This window comes from Rhipicephalus microplus, chromosome 9 (assembly GCF_043290135.1).
Source record: "Rhipicephalus microplus isolate Deutch F79 chromosome 9, USDA_Rmic, whole genome shotgun sequence".
In the NCBI taxonomy this organism is placed as follows: domain Eukaryota; kingdom Metazoa; phylum Arthropoda; class Arachnida; order Ixodida; family Ixodidae; genus Rhipicephalus; species Rhipicephalus microplus.
This window is the reverse complement of record NC_134708.1, coordinates 8491051-8509520: the sequence shown is the minus strand read 5'-3', so window position 1 is coordinate 8509520 and position 18470 is coordinate 8491051. Positions and strand designations below refer to the sequence as shown.

The window sequence follows — 18470 nt, the reverse complement described above, 5'->3', positions numbered from 1 at the left end:
TTTAAAGACGAAGATCAGCCTAACATTGCAGGTTGGATATCACACCACGCCACAGTGGCTGAGAGCTAAACTGTTCAGTTCGTAATCAGGAGGTCGGTGGTTTGAATCCCGGTATTAGCCTCATTTCTAACTACAATTAGTAAGAGCCCTTAACATTTTACTGAAGTTTTGTCAAACTCCACCTTGTGGCAACTTTGCGGCATGGTAACCCGGGGCATCACGGTCCTACGACGCTCTAGAGTGGGTCCCCTATTTTCGAAAAACCAAACGTTTTCTTTTTTTGAGTAAGAAAAAAGGTCCATCATAAGTTCCTGGTCTATAAGGCCCACCCGGAATTTTGTTCTCCGCATTACTTCTGTCCAGCTTCGAAAATTAATTGACAGCACATACGATTGAATTTCGGTAATAATGTATCGGGATGACTTCCTGGGGACAGCGATCCCAGCTTGTGATTCGAACCACCAACCTCTTGGTTATGAACTGGACACTATACGAACTCGGCAACCAGCATGGCACAGGAAACCATGTTTAAAGCTTGGTCTGCTCATTACGGCTGGTCATGATTAAAAATAAAGAACAGACCGGCGTTTTAGCTTAGTCACCCATGCACATCACCTTGTCGCTTTTTCTTTAGCAGTATACTGGCACTGTGATTCGAACCAGCGCCTTTTCAGTTTAAACCTAGACACGTTACCAACTCGGCTACTGCGCTCACTTGACAACACGGTTTAAAAGTGAGTCTGTACATTACGCAGCCCATTATTCAGTATTAAATGCTGTGCTTTGGTTTCCAAGCCTTGGGGCACACAAAGTTTTCTGGCTGCCTTGAAGGAAGAAATAAATACATGGCTATCGGAAATATTCAGTTTTGCGATTTTTTTGAAATTTCTTAGAGTGTTGAAAAAACTGATTTTTTTGTGTGTGTTTGCAATTCCGCGTCGAAATGATAAAGTATTCACAGAACTTCAATCTTTCGATTACTTGAAACTTGCCTGCAGGCTGACAAGGTTAATTTGCTGACTACTTTCCATCAAAGAAGGTGTTGGGAGGCGTCCACGCGTAGTGAAGGAAGACAACCAAACTGCGTGAATCGAAATCTCAACAAAATTTATTCTTGTCACTTAGCTCTTTTGGCCCTCTCCTCCTCCGCATTGTGAGGTAGTTAAGTAGGCGAAAGGGAAACGATTAGGGGGAAGAGAACTCCCGCGTCTGCTTTGGTATAATTGTTACCACAGCAGTCCCGCCTGAGTTGCCGAACGGAGTTAAAGGTCCAGGCGAGGATTGTGCTATGCACGTAAGCTTGCAGGAAGCGTACATATCCCAAAAATATGAAGAAAAAAATCCCATAAATAAATGGATGCACCGTAATAAATTTCCTTCAAAGGGCTCGTTTTGAATACAAGTTCCGCCAGTAGATTCCGCAGTCTGGAACAGGAGGGCACTGTCAAGCGCGCCCTACCTTGACGGGAATCAGCAGATGGCTCACGGCATTGCGCAAGCGGTTAACTTGAGCGTTCCGCCTCGAAGCCTCGGCCAGCTTCGATAGAATTACTGTGTATGCTCCATAATATGCTACCTGAAGGTACACCATATACATTATTTCTAAGCTTCGACTGATTTCAGCGCCACCAAGCATTGTATGCGGTATCGTTGTATGTGGTATGTTTGCACCAATCAACGATAGATGGGGCGCAGATTGATTTCACTGGTAAAATTTTATATTTCTTCTCCTTGAGATGCGGGTCGAATGCTCTCCCTGGGCGGGTCCGTTTCCGTTACTAAAACCGTTGCTGCATGCTCATCCCGGTAATGAACTACTGCGTTCGACAGCTCACGCACCATCGTGTCTTAAATGACAGATGGCGCTATAGTTCACGTTATTTGTAAAAGATGCACAATGGGTGAATCCGAAATGCGGTGCTGTAGTTTACCGTTTTATTCATTCATTTTTTCAGGCAGCGTTAATCTAACTGTTCTCACAACTTACTTTGAGTTCGCGTTCTTGTTCGGTGTCCTCAAGTTTGCATGGCAGCGATAGACGGCCGAATATCGCTTCTTTTCTCGCTTGAGCTAAACTTCCTATAAATATCTATAGACTGCAGCTGCCACATTGTCTTAATGAATAACGCCAGGCCAGGTGCAAAAGAGTTTAGCTGTTAGTTTTACTTCGTATGACATCCGAAATTGTATACTGCAATCGTCGCTTCATCATTGGGCTGAAACTGTGACTTCTTTCATATTCTTTCAGCTCACTGGGAGCGCGGAACACACAGCAGGGAGAGAAGAGCCACACAGCACGAGCGCTTCTCTGTCTTTGGTGTGTTCCCGTGCTCCCTCCAACTAGTCAACCTGTCTATCCTGTGACGTGCTTTTAGTCAGTGGGAGTCGCCAGAGTCACTGCTGTCTGCAAATATGCTGCCAACCTCTGCTGAATATTTAGACGCTCTGCACCCGAACCCACGTTGCGCAAGCACATAACTTAAACCTACGTGACGGATGGTTCGGCAGGCCACCCGCTGACGTCGAAGTCGAAGCGTTGTCAGCTTTGCTGGAATTGGATTCGACCGAACCAGCCAAACCGACGTCACTGGCGTTGCGCGACTTCAAGCGCTGAGGCTCGGCGGCTGAGTGGGAAGAAGAAAACAAAGAAAACGATTCGAGTGAGCATCACGTGTTGGCATCAGGAGTGTCGTGAGTGGAAAAGAAAATCGTGATCACGGTGAAGCCGATCTGCAGTTAAGGTCGAGATAAGTATATAAATGCGAATGCAGATAAATAATGTGAATTGCAGTAATCCAAGAGGTAATCAAGCTGTCAAGCGGGCTGGTCAGGTGAGGGAATGGTAAATGCGAGTGAAATAAAAAAAATATTTACAAGAACCTGGATGTGGCGTGCCGAACTGGACGTGTCATGACGTGACGGTGTTGTGTGTGACCTAGAAGTGACGTGGCAAAATCCGGAAGTGACGTTATGGAGGAGGGGAATACGAACGGCCGAGAACGGGTCAGCGAAGGCACCTGGCATGCACTCGGACCCTCTTCACACTCTTTAAATCTACCCACTAGCTTGTCCCTCCAGAGGGCCCCTAAGCCACTTCCGTTATTTCTTTAGTATGCGAACACGCACGACGTGTTCAGATGCCATAACAATCCATGACGTCGCACGTGATAGCGCTACAAACAGCGGGCGCGCCGCAAATAGCAAGAAACAATCGAATCTCCTCTGTGGGCTTTTCCGGCTTCCCGCCTGAGACGTGTGCGGCGTCGCCACGTTGCACACCTGTGGTATCAATCGATGCTGTGATTGGTCGAACAAAAACCTACGACTTCCGGTTAGTCGGCAACAATGTCAGTCGTCAATAAGCTGCCCGCCCTGTTCGTCGTGTTGCCCACGTGTGCGTGTTTGAGAATCGGCATCAGCAGCCGGTACCGCAAGTGCGGAATTGTAAGTGCGCCAAAAACAGTCGTGCAGGGTGGTCTGATAAACTGCACGAACTTAACAACAGCGGATAGACGAAAAGCACGCGATTGATGGAGTCGCGGAACCGGAAGTCGAGGCTGCTTCCAAGAGCGCGTCGGCAAATTTCATGAGTCATGGCTCACGTGAAATTGGAAGGAGCAGTCAGCGAGGAGGGCAAAGCGGCTATATAGGAGAGGAAACCAGCCGACGAATGGAGAGTAGCAAACGAAAGAGTGAAATCAGTGACCACTGCGTTTCGGTAAGCCCTAATAAACTCCGCTATAACCGCGGCAGCGTTTCGGACAATTCTCGCGGTCGCGTGTTCGTTAAAGACTAGTGCACAACAACAACACCACACCTGAATTTTGACCTCTATGTCGGGTGGTTTAGAGCCCTTTAGCAAGCTGTAAACTGCAGGAGTGCGGTAAGCAGCCCTCTGCGGCTGTCAAGAACCTGCACCAATGAAGCTCACCTTCTGGCATCGCCAGCAGGCCGACCGTGGCTGTGAGGAAAATGAGCAAGACGGCGACGCTGAAGACGGCGCACGCCACCATGCCTATGTCGTGCCTGCATGTGGCAGCCGTAAAAATGATATTTTTGCGACAAAACGTTTATATTTAACAGGCAACAAGATCTATCTATCTATCTATCTATCTATCTATCTATCTATCTATCTATCTATCTATCTATCTATCTATCTATCTGTCTGTCTATCTATCTATCTATCTATCCTGGCGAAATTACATCACTAATGGTCTGTGCAAGGTGGCCCCAGACAAAAACACAACTAAGCTCCTTGGATGTAGTGATTCTTTGCCCCAGCTATTCTTCCCAGCATGTCCAACAGCTTTGCTGCATGGCTGATTGCGGTACAAATATTCCGGGTAAAATTACGTTATAACCACGTTCACACACCAGTTATTTTTCAGAATATTGTTCTTCAAGATAAAGGCAACTTCCTCGAGTAGTTGCATAAATTATTCCTTTCGGCAGAAGCCATAAGACAAGAAATAACACAACTCTTATAGACTTAATGAATGTCACATATTAAAATGAATACCTCAGTGCGGCGGCATATAGACCTGACCGAGCCAGCTCAATCCCCTGACTTTAATAGACGTTTAGTGTATTAAAGAAGAGGGCTAGTGTTCTTTGTAGGACACAATACTAATGAGGACTAACAGAAAATGATGCCAAGTAAAGTATACAGAATGTTATTGAAATCTTTTCGATCATTATTAGAAATATTATCTTTTCGTCCACATTTGTTTCACATTTACAATTACTTCTGATTCCCTATACTTCTATCTTCTTTCTTATAATTTACACTACAATTACTTCTAATGACATCCCCTATACTTCTCTTGACATGATTATTCGTTAGTGCTTGTTAATACGTCCAACACTTTCTTCAGTTCTTAGCTGATCCGTTTACTTCCGATATGATATTATCAAATACGTTTTTCCTTAGCTCGCTTCACCACTCGTAAGTGCCGAGGTCCGTGACAAAAACCAAGCGCGTTCTAGATCTAGGTAAAATCCGTAATCGCTTTACTAATAACACAACTGAAGGTGGCGCAATCCTCATACCACTTAGTTACGGAATATAAATCAAAGTAATATAGAATATACTTACATGGAATCTTTTTCTGCTGAAATTGAACATTTTTTTTCTGAAGCGCATGTATGAAATCAAATGAGCTAGATAGATGCAGACCACCTGCCTAATACATACTGATTATACATAATACATAATGACTAATACATACCTTCCTCCCCATGTTCATTCGCTGTTGCTAAATAGGTAAGAGGAAGGAAGTGAGTTCAGTTACTCTTGTCAAGGAGGCATTTGTTCTCTATGTTAAAATTGCGGCCACATCCCGTACTTACGCTCGTCATTCGTCGTGTACTCATTTCCAAATGAATCCTCTTCTTCATGTTCTCCACCTGTCGAGTTTTTCAGGGGACATGTGGTGTTACAAAAGATGTCAAACGCGTTTTTTTAATTACCATAAGTCTCTTTAAACGTATCTACAGGTGAGATATTGAACTTGCGATAAGAGCATCACGCAACTAAAAGGTACACTCAGGTTGCACAATGAACTTCATAAGACTGGCTAGTTGAGCGAGTTGGTAGTGATCCATAATATACTGCGCAAAAAACGAACGGAAACATACATACATACATATATATATATATATATATATATATATATATATATATATATATATATAAAGGAAAAAGGGAAATAGGAGTAAACTTAAAAGCTCGTTTTTCCGTGTTTTGACACAATATAAGGAAATCTAACAGACAATCATGCCAAGAAACGTATAGGGGAGGTTATTAGACTGAATCGTAAGGTAAATGTGAAGAAAAAAAAGTGGCTGAAAAGATAACTTGCATTAAGCAGGAAGCAAACCTGCATCCTTCGAATAACGCGTTCGATGCTCTACCGCTGAGCTACCACGGCGGCTGTCATCCCAGCCACTTTATTAGGTATAAATGTAAATTTAAACGTGGGAGTGTCAGTCAGCGCCATCTGTAGCCATGGCGGCAAGTGTGGCACAATCTTTATGAACCTGTGTGGCGTCACGTAGCACGTGAACTTATTACGAGAGGGCAGTTGACCAATAGTCCCTCGTACAACCTAATCCGCCAAGTCTGCCAGTACCAGACCCTCGTTAATAAATAAAGGAAATGAGTGTATCCTTAAAGGCTTGTTTTTTCGTGCTTTGACACAATATCACATAGCATTATTCACATAGCATTAGTTAAAGAGGCATAAAAGAAACCATAATTACCACAAGTGTTTTTGCTCTTCCTCCTCTTTCTTTTCTTTCTAATTCTTTTTTTTTTTCACTGATTATACTGTCGCACCTTTCGTGGCCGATTCCTTGGCCGGTTGCGCCATTCTACCAGAAAACAAAAGGACAGTTTTTTGTGGTCCCCTCGTAGTTCCCGTTATATTCATTAGCAGATATATTTGCTTGTCGTACAATTTATACTTATTACTTCATTCACTGATAATAAATAAATAAATAAATAAATAATATAAAAACGTGACTTCGTTAAGAAGAATAGAGCAATTTATAGGGTCATTTCTTCCACTTCAGCACCGATTTAGTCTTACTCAAGCTGTTTATATTCATTTATTAATGAATGTTATATAGTTCTTGTAGTATAACTTCTGGGTCCTGCATGCCATTATACGGGACCATTTATTGGTCTTATTTTGATCCTAGATAACACTGTATGGGTCGTTTGTAAGCGCCATGTTGGTCTTATCTCAGTATGGGTTGTTTATAGGACACGTCTTTGTCTTTAAGTTTGTATAGGCCTATATTGGCCACTTTATATGAGCTGATTAATTCTATATAGCACCATATGCGTCACTTAGGACGTAGGTGATCCTATACACTATATGGATATCTTACAGATCCCTCATTAATCTAATAAAGCTTTGTATAAGACATGTAAGGTCCTTTACTATTCCTAAATACATTATTATGGGTCCTTTGTCCACGTACATTTATACAGGCCTGATGTAAAAGCATACGGGTCCCATATAAATTTACATAGGTTTTTTTTTTTTTTTTTGGTAAGGTTAAAGTGAGTTTAACGGGCTCCTGACTCACCCAGAGGTACAAATTCAGTTGTGGTGGGGAAATTGTGCACAAATTTTCGGAAACGGTGCCGTTAGACGCGTTTGATTGTCGAAATTGCGACTCTTTTTTCCTTCACTCTCTCCTGTGCTGCCCTCACCAGAATCCTCTCCCAAAGCGTGTTTGCCCTCTCGCTGAGTGCCCCTCCCAATCTCGCGCGGCAAACGTCATTGATGACGCGCTGCTTGAAAGGCCCCCTACTTCCGGTTGCCGCGTTCCTTGGCAACTCCGTCAACTGCGTGCTTGTTAGCGAACCGCCGCTGCCGGCCGTAATTAGAGTAACTGTAGGGACCATATACAGTTACTCCAGCCGTAAGTACCCAGCGTTGCGCGCACGTCTTCAAAGGGTCGCCAACACGATGGACTAGTGCGCACGCACGCGGGCAACAAGACGAACGACAACAAGCTGCACGGAGAGCTGCTTGCAGACTAACCGGAAGCCATGGGCTTTTGCTTGAGAAATCATAGCATATTTGTGGCTAACGAAGCGAGAAAACAGCGTGTAGCACATCACAGTGAAGAGACGGACGAAGCGCAGTCCTGGGTTACGCGCTGCCTTTTCGCTTCGTTGATGAAAAAAAAAAAAACTCACTTTTTTTTCGCTTCGTTGATCGCGAGTCGTGGAGAGCCTCACACGGAGCAGACATGTTTTTTCTCGTCCCCAGTCCTTTCCGGAGGGCATATTTCCTTATTTCTCGTCTAAATTGTGAATAGCACTCTCGAGTGCAGCCAGGGGGCTCCAAGGTTTAGCATGTGATTTCTCAATCACCCCCCCCCTTTTTTTTATCATCGTTTATTTTATTTCTATGGCACCACTCTGGAAGGTCCCTCAATGTCATCGCTAATGGCGGACGGCCTGCCTGAGGGCTTCCCGTCAGGTTATGCCCTCGGCTTGGCAGAAAGAGCCAAGGCCTGCGACCTACGGCTCAAAACCGTGGCACAGGTCTTGCACACAGGGACGGCCGGCCGACCAGGACCGCCGCATCCCTCACCTACCTCCAGCGCAAGTACCAGGGCAGGGAGACTCAAGGCAGCCACGAGCCTGCTGTCCAAACCTCCGCAGCAGACCGCGAGCAACGCTGGTCCAAGGCTCCGGGCACGAAGGGTGAAAAACTTCATACCGAAAAAGCGCCCAGTAACAAGAAGGCTGACAGCCACCGCCGCCATTTTAGGGACGCCCGCCATCCGGCAAAACTGGTCTGCGTGCCAGGAGGCAGAAATACAAGTCAGCAGCAGCAAGGAGGGTGGCTACCCAGAAAATACAGAAAGTGAGCAGTCTCCCTCCCCTCAGAAGAGCGACGCAGCCAGCAGTGGTTCTTCCCCCATCACTGACACGTCCTCCCCCACCTCCTCCTCGTCGCGGTCACACAACACGCCGGCCTCCTCTCCCAACACTTCTGTAGAAGAGAGCAGCCCGAAACAGAAGGAGCAGGGCTCCTCCTCCCCTTTGGTGACTGACGACACAAGGCCTGACGATAGTTATAGCGCGAGAACAAAACGACAACACAGAGACAAGAATGACACGAAGACACGAGCGCTAACTTCCAACTGAGAACAAACGACGACACAGAGACAATAAGGACACGAAAGACACGAGCGCTAACTTCCAACTCAGTTGTAGTAGTAGTAGTAGTAGTGCGTAACATGTCTTACGCGTTGACCTGCAAGGTGGTGCCAGTGGGAGATTTCTCCTGTGCGTTGTTGAACAATAAAAAATTCGCAGCGTGCGCGTTAACTAAAAGCCGAATTCTCCTGTCTCTCATTCCCCATTAGCAGCCATTGGCATGTACATTGAGCTCTATCTGACAAGAAAGGGTTGCTAAGTTAGGCTCTCTGTGCGTAACTTTCTTGGTTTAGAAAGGTTTAGCGAGCGTTGGGCCGCAGTGCCATGAATATAGTGAACTAAACTCCGTTTCATACACCAGGTGCAACGCTGTGAAGGCTAGGCAAGTAGTCCGTAAAGAAAACACGAGGTGTTGCTCCGCGCGGTTTCGTAGCCGAGTGGTCTGACGCGTCGCTCCGGAGAGTTCACCGTAGTTTTGAAGTGCATGGGTTCCATTTTTGCCATTTTCGGTTCTATTTTTGAAGTGCATGAGTTTCAAAGTGCCATTTTTTCGAAGCTGCCACAACAAATAAAAAAAAAAAACGGCGGCGCGGGTCGCGCGGAGAGCGAAAACCTGATACAAAAGCGACAAACATAAATTACCAACTCGCATATTTGGATTGTTTATCCGACAACACAGTCGTTTGTTTTTTAACCCGATGACAAATATGTATGCTTAGAAGTTTCCCGAGAAGCATTTATTGATTCTCGTACACCCCAAGCGACGCACTACTTTTTGGTCGCGGCAGTACACAGCGCTAACAAAAGCGCTAGCTTTGACAGCGTTGCACATGATGAATGAAACGGAGTATAGTGTATACCATTAACTTGAGGTGATTAAAGGTGGGAAGTATACACGAAGCGCAAGCCATGAGTGTGAGTGTGCCACCTCTCGTTTAGTCCTTGGAATGTTCACTGGATGGCGGTGCTTCTATATGCGGAATATATGATTAAAAAATGCGAGATGGTGGTACTTGAGAGTGTTGACTAGATGAAAGAATGGACACACAGACAAATGCATGGACGGACGCATGGATGGCTGCACGGAAGGATGGACGCATGAACGAACGCAGGTATGGACGTGCGGACGCACGAACAGACGGACGCACAGGTGGTCACACAAACGGACGCATGGACGGACGGATGCCTCACCCCCCTCTCCATCATTCACCCCGTGGATATGCTGCCATTTTTTTCGCTTCCTCAATCTTACCCTCCCTATGTTTTATTCCCCATATTCCATTCCTGTGCTGACCTGTTGAGGTGTGCTCGTGAGAAGAGTGAGTTACGAGTCGGCACTTTTCTCTTCTTTTCTTCTGTTATAATCACCTATATAAATATCGTTGATTGTGTATCAACAGGCCCAAATAATCACTTTAGTATATTTGTGGCTAGCGTGGATATTCGAACCAACTTAGAACATTTGAACGGCACGTCGGAGATATTCGTATGGCGCGTCACGCGCTGAGGCCCGAAAGGCCCGGGAAGGAGGGATTTTTTTTTCTTGGAATTTGTGGCGCGCTGGTGGCTTGTAGCGCTGCCACGTCTACAGAATCATTGATCACGGTGGCACTTGCGCACGATGAGCGAGTTTAATTAAAAAGTTTGAAAATATATCGGAGGTGGTTAAGGGGCCCTCTAAAGAGTTGGTGGTAAAAACTTTATTAGAATTAACTCCGGCAAATTCGTGGCCTGGACCTAGGACGGCCCCGAGGAGTACCAGTGACCTGTCTCCTGGCCGCCTCAAGCGCTTGCTGGATAGGCCACAGCTGACCCTGGAGGTTAGAGTTGCGCAGCCGTCTCATCTGGGGAGATTGCACTTTCTTCTACTAAAATTGCACATTCCCAGAGAATGTGGCTGTGCGAGCCCAGCCACACAATTGGCAAGTATCATCTGGATAGACATCTGGATCGATTGGGGAGGGTCAGAGCTTCGAAAAAAAAAAGTTTCCGTACTATAAGTTTCCCTTTCACGATACCAAAATCATTACGCTTACCGCGAGAAGACTTTTGGTAAGCGATAAAACGTGCAAAAAGAAAATGCGGGTGTTAACGTCACTGAAATTTTTGCACGAAACGTCGTGACGTCATAGATTCTGACGGTGTGTACAAAAGCCTACGAAGCTCCTAACAGGTGAAAAATGAAACACATTGTCTGCTGCTGTGGCCAGAGACTCTACACGCCAAGTTTGGGGAAATTCTGTCGAGCCAATGTTGCTCGACAGAATACAACGACAGACAGACAGACAAAGAACTTTATTGGGTCCTGAGAAACGCTGCTCCTTTAGAGCAACGTCGCGGGCCGCTCCCACCTAGGAACGGGGAGGCCTAGCCTCACCGCTGCGTCGTGGGCTCTCTGGACAGCCCGTAGTTGTGGTAGCAACTCTGGACTTCGTAAGGCAGAGTCCCAATCTTCTTCTGTGAGCCGACTTGGGCCCCGTAACGAGGGGCACTGCCAGAGCATATGTGCTAAGTCACTAACCTCACCACAATCAGGACAGGTAGAGTCAAAAGCGTCTGAGTAGACTATGCTGAGGAAAAATAGGCTTGGATAGGACCTGGTCTGGAGCATTCTAAACGTGGTGGCTTGAGGTCTAGACAACTTGTTGTGTGGTGGAGCAAATGACCGCCTACTCAACTGGTAGTGTTTAGCCACTTCACTGAATGTAAGTAAAGCGTCCCTTTAGATCTTCAGTCTAACGCTCTCCCAACTGAGCTATTTTCGGCAGGCAAGTAAAGCGTCCCTGAACATCTCACTGCCAACCTGCGGACCTACGTCCTCTCCAGCGCGGAGGGTTAGTGCGCGCGCCCGGGAACGAGCAGTGTCATTCAGGTTTACTTGAGAGTGCAGTAGGGGTTCGAGATATGCAGGAAACCAGACAACGACAAATACACTTTTAAATTCGTGACGTCACGCGCGTAGATTTCAGTGCTAAATTTAAAATGGCACTTTTACCTTGATTTTACTTTTTCATTATTAACTTATGACGGTAGGATTAATGACATCAGAGTTCTCAGAGAATAATTTGTTGACCTAAACCAATTTATTGTTTCAATTTAAAGTCCGCTCCAGTGAAGGATATTAGGCGACAAGTGGAAAAGGAGCTGGCAATTTTTCCTATGTACTTACTAAAGCTTCGTTCTCGTCTTTTTTTTTTTTCTTTTAAGTTTGCATCATATCGATTGCACACAGCAGGCGGTGTGTAAAAGCGGGTCTGCACAGTGGAATTTGGTGTGTCCGAGAATTAAGGAGTGCCCGTCACAACGCCAGTTTCACTCATTTTCGTCACATGTACAGTTAAAGTATGTACGATACTACCGGTGTGAATTCTGGCAGCGGACGGAGCATAAAGTCTACATGTTAGCACCGTGGATAGAGTTACTTAGGACAGTAACATCAGCACTCACTCATAATTGGCGACCGGCACACCAAGGCACAGTTCTAGATGCTTCTTTGGCTGTCTACTTCATGATGCTGATGACGGCTTCCAGATTATGACACATACCCACAACGGAAAGATGGAACAATGTGTGGGAGCGGGCTATTAAGGCAGCTCAGCATGAAAACACAGCAACACTGTTCTCGTCTCACCTGTGTCAATCATGTCTACTTTCGCGCTTAGCAGTTTTAACTATAGAGAGATGGAGATGCTATAGGGGACCACTTCAGTAGACACTCGCGTGACTTAATTACTCCTCAATCGAGACAGTGCTACCTCTCGCGTAGCCACATGATGGGATGTGTGAAATCCAGGAGAGTAAACAGAATTTTTAGAGGATAGGGAGGGAGGGAGTTAAACCATGCCTTATGTATGTTCATGGGAAACTTCAAAATAGGGGGGGGGGGGGGCGGACATCTAACTCCTGCCCACACCCCTGAACACGCACTTCTGGGCTAGAAGAATATACGGGTCATGGGCGTGGCCAAGAGGGTGTTGGCTAAACCAGATTTTTAAATTTCGCTTGCGTATATACTGAACACATACAAATGCGCACACACACATACATAAGGTATGTCTGAACCCTCCCCTCCCCGAAAAAACTTTCTGGCTGTATCTTGAGATAGGATCAATCTTGATGAAGTGTGAAGCAGGGTTCCACCGGTCCTCGCGAAAAGAGCCGATGCGACGCGTGTCCGCTCTCGTCGCGCGCTCGTAGCATTCCTCATGCAAGAAGGCAGACGGGCGCATCGCGTTCCATTCTCACCGACCCAGTCTCGATGGGCAAAGGCTTTCGCCGAACACAATTTGGAATTTGCAAAGTGTATTTCAATTTTTTTGCCTCACGAATCAACTGCAACTTATATATATATATATATATATATATATATATAGTCTAGTAGATCCTCCGTGAGCGGTCACAACGTGGTTTATTTCGACGTTTCGGCCTAGAGTCTGGCCTTCATCAGCCGAAACGTCGAAATAAACCACGTTGTGACCGCTCACGGAGGATCTACTAGACTATATGCAACGCTACGGCCACTCAACCACCATGCCTGCCTATATATATATATATATATATATATATATATATATATATATATATATATATATATATATATATAACTTATTTAGAGTAAAGTTACAGTGATAAGTCGCACGCTTTAAACGCTTTCTGTTCCATACAAGTGAGCGCACTAGAAGCTGCGCAGGGAGGACGACGACAAGGGGGCACGAAGATGCTCCTATTCTATTCGTCAGCGCACGCAGTGACCCTTGTACACTTTCAATTTTTTTCCTTTGAACTTTGTGGTGTACACGTATACCGAAGGAGTACGGCCACCAGCGTGGGTCCGGTCTTAGCGAGCCGCAGGGCACGCGTTAACCGTCGCCGTGGCGGGAAACACGATACTGCTCAAGTCGCAACACTTTATTGTGGCAACACAAAACGCAGTACAGCCCGTTGCAAAAAGGCGCGGCGGGAAAGCAAGTAGGCTTATCCACGCCACGGGCACAAAGTACTACACAGGGTGCCACGAGCACGTCTCCGCGGTAAAGGTAATCCACGGAGACACCGGGACAAAGGGGCCCGGTTGCTCGAGCGAGGGCAAAGCCGCTCGCGTTGGCTTCGAAGGGAGACGGGTCGGCGTAGCTAGGCCACGCACTAGGACACCGTACTGCCCTTCGGCCGTGAGTACGCAGCGGGGCAACAAAAGGTGAGCGTTCGCATCGGGCGCGAGGCGCCGTCAGCGAAGTCCGACGAGCCCCGAGCGACGGGACTCGACGGACGGAAAAGAATGCGTGGCTCACCGTTTGAAGTCCCGGACTGTACTCACTGCTCCCGACGCAGCGCGCGAAAACCTCTCGGGAGGCTCCCCGCGCGGCGCCACAGTCAACATCCGCTACCGGGTGAGGGAGGTAAACGTCACTCCGCCCTTCCCGGCGCGGCAGACAGCAAAGGAGGGCAGACATGTCGGGACATGAGAATGGCAGGAAAGGCGGTAAAGCCCGCGCAAAGGCAGCGGGCCAGCCTCAATTCCCACATCCCCCTCTCCTAAATTTGCCCTTTACCGGTCTGCAAAAGGCAGCCGGACGTCACTCATGCAGTTAAAATGACACTGCTATGAGCGACAGCTAACCTCAGTCCAGCCCTGTTACTGCTGCTAAAAAAAAAAAGATTACAAATGAGGAACAAAAACATAAATAACAAAATAAACACATGACACTATACAAATAACTGCGGAAGGGAGCACAGAAACGTGGCACTAGTGTTCGTGGTGCTGAAGGGGGATAGCGTCCACTGCGCGGAGGGGCGGAAAGGCGTGACAGTGTCCGCTGGGTGCGATGCCCGAGTGCGAGGTCAGAGGTACGGGAGGGGGCTCACTGATGGCTTGTTGCTGCTCTTGATAAGCCGCGAGTCCGACGAAAGCCGCTTCGGTTGTTCGGAGGCCCCGCATTTCTGGCTCGATGACGGAGCTGGATGTTGCGGGAAGCCGGGCCTCTCCGGTGGTCAGGGAGGCCGAACCAAAAATGGCTGCGAGGCGCCCTGGCGTTGGCGGGCAGCATATAGCTGCTTTCAGCTGGCCTCGCGCAGGAGCCATGGTGGAAAGGCAGCGTGGCTTTTTCGGCGACGGCTGAGAGCAGAGCACAGCCAGACGGTCTGACGTCAGTGGGTCAATGACCCCCCAGCACCTCCAGCGTCCGCATCGATGGGGGGAAGCCATCAAGCACTCTTCGCGGGCTCGCACTGAAGCGTCACGCACTTACACACGCACGGAAGCACGCACACACACCGCCGACAGCTGCGCGAGCGTAGGCGCAAAGCGCCCTTCGTCTCTCTCTCTCGGCAAGCACCGACACACAAGGTCACACACAGATCCCTTCGCGGTAGACGAAACGAACACGAAAAAAAAAGTAAAAAACAGAGCAAAACGACACTCAACATCTGGCGAAAAACATAAAACACAAATAACACTTAATATTAGACATAAAAAACATAAAATACACATGGACACTTAAAAAAAAAAACACTGGCAGCAGACAGGGCGGGGTCAACTTCTTTACGAGAAAAGGCCGTAAAGAAGCTAACCTATACTGAGGCTAGACAGTAAACTGAGGGCCTTCGGTTGCGGAGAAGTCCGCCGTCCGGCGCGAAATCACAAAGGTGACCGCTTCCTCAGATTATACCGGTGCGGGGTCCGAATGCGGTCCGCCGCTCCGGGTGTGCCTCGTTGCTGGCGCGAAGTGCCGCAGGGCTCTGGCGCGAGCTCGTCAGACCGTGAAACAAAGGGTTTCAGATCTGCGATATGGGCACGGCTGAGTTTTCCCGTATGGGGATCTTTCAGCAAGTACGCGAGTGGAGTGCAAGCTTTCTCCACTCGGTACGGACCAAGCCACTTAGGAGCGAGCGAGGTTGAGAACCCCTTACTGGCATCGCTAAGGGCGTGGTTGCGCTTCAGGACAAGATCGCCCACCTCAAAAACTAGGTCGCGATGCTTGCGGTCATATTGGGCCTTCTGCTGAGCCCTGGCCGACGCCAAACTTTGCCTTGCTTTGCAGAAAGCTCGACAAAGCCTGTCCCGAAGTGCCGACGCGTAAGCAGAGCAGTCTGCCGGCGCCTCCTCGTCCTCGAGCTGGCATTGAGTGACGCTGGTCACCGGATTTGCCAACTCCCTTCCAAAATTTAAGAAGGCGGGCGAGAAACCAGTTGAGCGACTCTCGGATGTTCGAATAGCGAACGCGAGCTCACTCAAATGGTCTTCCCACTCCCTTTGACTTTCGGCAAAGGCCGCCAACATCGGTTTGAGCGTACGATTGACGCGCTCCGTCAAATTGGACTGGGGATGGTAGGGTGAAGTGGTGCAGTGATCAATTCCGGGGGAACGGCACGTGACACCAAACACCCGAGCGGTGAAATACGAAGCATTGTCAGTGATGAGCCTTTCCGGGAAGCCGAACCGGCAAAACACTTCCTGCAGCTTCTCAAGCACCGCTCGCGCTGTCACCTTCCGAAGTGGAAAAAGTTCCACCCATTTCGAGAAATGATCAGCGACTACCATCAGGTGAATGAACCCCTGCTTACTTCTGGGAAATGGTCCCATTAGATCGCAGGTGGCCACTTGCCACGGACGCTCACTGACAATCGGTTTCATCAGACCGGGCGGTTTGCCACCCCTTGATTTCACCGTTTGACAGACGCGGCAAGAACGGCAATAGCGAAAAATGTCTCGCTTCATGCCAGGCCAGGTCACAACGTGGCTCAGTTTTGCAAAAACTTTCGAGCCACTCAAGTGACCGGCCATGGGTTCGTCGTGAGAGGATCGCAACAGTGCGGCTCTCAGACTTTTGGGCATAACCACCTTAAACGGGTCTATGGACTCGTCGTCAGTGGCTATATACTTCAGCAGGAGCCCGTCATGGTCCAGCAAATATGAATCCGCCGGGGACTCAGCGACACACGCTGGTTCGAGCCCCCTATTCGCGCCCGCTGCAGGGCAAGCAGCGTCACGGCGCTCCGTCTCGTCGAGACAGTCGTTATCGGCGCCCGCTGCAGGACAAGCAGCGTCACGGCGCTCCATCTCTCTGAGACCGTCGCATATTTCGCGACAAAACGGGTCACTTTGCTGGGCCTTCAGAAGCTCTTCTCTGCTGAAAGCGATGCCCATTCTCCCAAAATGGGGGAGTCTGGTATCGCGCCCACTCAGGACCGCAGCAACAACCGCTTGAGTCGGCGTTACGGGTTCGCTCTCGGCCTTGTGGCCTTCGGAAAGCTCCCCCGCTCGGCCGCTTCGCGGTGCGCCGCTTACCTGGTTAGCAGCCAAGGTTTGTCCGCATGGGGACTCACCCTTCACGCCGAACGGCGGCGAAGCTGCTGTTTCGCCCCCGACGCTTGCAAGTGCTAAGGCACCGCTAGCAGCGGTCGCACCGGGATCAAGGTCCTCGGCCGACAGTGGGGCACGAGATAGCGCGTCAGCTACCACGTTGGTGCTCCCCTTTCGATACTGCACCGAAAAGTCATAGTGCTGTATCAGGAGAGCCCAGCGCGCCAGCCTGCCGGCAGGCTCACGGAGCCGCATCAGCCAGCTGAGCGCACTGTGATCCGTTTGCACTACGAATTTCGTCCCATCAAGATAGACGTCAAACTTCCGCAGTGCAAACACGATGGCGAGGCACTCCTTTTCGGTCACGGAATAATTTTTCTCCGCAGAGACCAAGGAGCGGCTGGTAAAGGCCAACGGCTGCATCAAGCCATCGTATTCCTGTAGGAGAACAGCTCCTAAACCCAGATCGCTCGCATCAGTTTGTACAACGAACGGTCTGGTCAGGTCGGGGAGCTTGAGCTGCGCTGTCTCCGCTATGGCGTTAGACAGTCGGCAAAACGCCTCCTGCTGCTCAAGTCCCCATTGCCACTCGGCAGACTTACCCAAGAGTTTGCTCAAGGGCGCCTGCAGTCGGGCACAGGACGGAATAAAGGAACGGTAAAAGTTGACCATTCCTAGAAAGCGGCGAAGGCCACGTACGTCCTTGGGCACGGGAAATTCGAGAATAGCTCGAAGTTTCTCCCGATCCGGCTCTATGGAGCCTTCGCCCAGCGTAAACCCGAGCAACTGAACACGGGTCTGCGCTAATTGGACCTTAGCGGGGTTAAGTGTCATCCCGGCGGTCCTCACCCTCTCGAGTACATCGGCAACATGGGCCAAGTGCTCTTCGAAGGTTCGTGAATAAATCACGATGTCGTCGAGGTAGCACATGCAGTATGACCACTTTGCTTCCCCGAGGACGCGGTCCATGAGTCTTTGAAACGTCGCAGGAGCATTGCAAAGACCAAAGGGCATACGAGTAAACTCGAACAACCCTCTGTGGGACGTGAACGCAATTTTACACTGGTCACGGGTACCCATTCGGACCTGTAGATAACCTTTAGAGGCGTCAAGCGTAGTAAAGTACCGTGCATCACCCAGGTTACCTACGATGGAGTTTATCGTGGGGAGCGGATAGGCATCCTTACGAGTCACTCCATTCAGACGGCGATAGTCGACGCACAGGCGATGACTGCCATCTTTCTTAGGCACTAGCACAATTGGAGACGCCCAGGAGCTAGACGAGCGGCGAATAATGCCAGCCGCAAGCATGTCATCTAGCAACCCATCGATAATCTGCCTTTTGGCGAGATTGACGGGCCTGGGGTTACACTTCAAAGGAAGCGCGTCACCAGTTTCGATCACATGGCTCACAAAATCGGTGCAGCCAGGTTGATCGGTGAAGAGCTCGTCGTACTGACATAACAGTGTCGACAGACGAGCCTT

General features: G+C 48.6%; 1 protein-coding gene across 1 annotated transcript in view; it reads right to left on the bottom strand.

The window, feature by feature from the left end:
• The window catches only part of LOC142771250 (uncharacterized), a 33070-nt gene extending 30454 nt beyond the window's left edge, over positions 1–2616 (bottom strand). The window contains exon 1 of the mRNA XM_075872719.1: positions 2490–2616. The gene's annotated coding sequence lies outside the window, so the exon portion shown is untranslated. The remainder of the gene's footprint in view (positions 1–2489) is intronic.
• Between the last annotated feature and the right edge of the window lie 15854 nt (positions 2617–18470).